Genomic DNA, 1,142 nt, shown 5'->3' on the forward strand with positions numbered 1-1,142 from the left:
GTGCTTCCTCACAGACTTTTCAAAGACTGTTACTATGGCAACAGGCAAAAGAGTTCTCATGTTACTATTGAAATAGACATGAATGTGTCTGTGGCTTACGATTGGCTGAAATTACCAAACTTTTCAAACTTTAATTACTAATAACTCTTTATTTATTGATTTACAGCAACAATTACTTTCACTTCATTAATTAGCCTATAAAAATGTATCATTACACTGAATATGAAATTAATTCAAACAGAAAATTGATGCTAGCAGCCGCTGGCAACCAAACAGAAAAGGGATCTAGTTAAATTGATTCACAAAATCAACCCCCTTTAATTTTGCTCAGATTGCTTTCAATTTTGGTGTATCGATGCAACTCTGAATTTTGATTACGATCAACCAGTTACGTTATCTCGTAAATTAAAGAATCTAATGTTATTTGGAATTAAAGTTGGCAAAATTTGGGTAATTTTAGCCAATCAACAGACAGCGAGGCATTAACAAATTGTTAATTAGATCCTGGACATGTAAACAAAAGACCTAGCCATGTCACACTGGGTTGTACTGATTCTAATTATGGATTATGTTGTGGGTATACGTGTGCTGTGGTATACTCAGCCAGTTATATGTTAATATGTGTAACCATTAGACTACAAGCTGACAGAATCATTAGAATTCTTCAAGGTTGCTTTACATTCTGAGTCCAAATTCCACTAAAGTTGACTTTGCCTTTCATCCTTGGAGGGCTGATCAAATAAGTACCAGTTGAATGTGTAACCAGTTCAATTGATCATCCTAGTGTGTTAAGATCATTTGTAGGAATGTTATCACATTATCGTCGCTTTTTACCAAATATTTCAACAGTGCTGATAGATACCCTTATATTCCTTATTGCATAATGATTCCCTTTGGGGATGGAATATTGAACATCAGAAAGTGTTTGCTACAGCTAAGAAGTTACTTACTAGTTCATCTTTACTTGTGCATTATGACCTGCATAAACGTTTAATGTAACAATGTGATGCATCTCCATCAGGGCTAGGTATAGCCCTTTGTCATCGAATGAATGACAGTACTGTTCGTCCTGTAGCTTCTGCCTCATGTACACTGTTACCAGCTGAAAAGAACTATTCTCAGTTGGACAAAGAAGCACTTGC

Source organism: Octopus bimaculoides, chromosome 10 (assembly GCF_001194135.2).
Source record: "Octopus bimaculoides isolate UCB-OBI-ISO-001 chromosome 10, ASM119413v2, whole genome shotgun sequence".
In the NCBI taxonomy this organism is placed as follows: domain Eukaryota; kingdom Metazoa; phylum Mollusca; class Cephalopoda; order Octopoda; family Octopodidae; genus Octopus; species Octopus bimaculoides.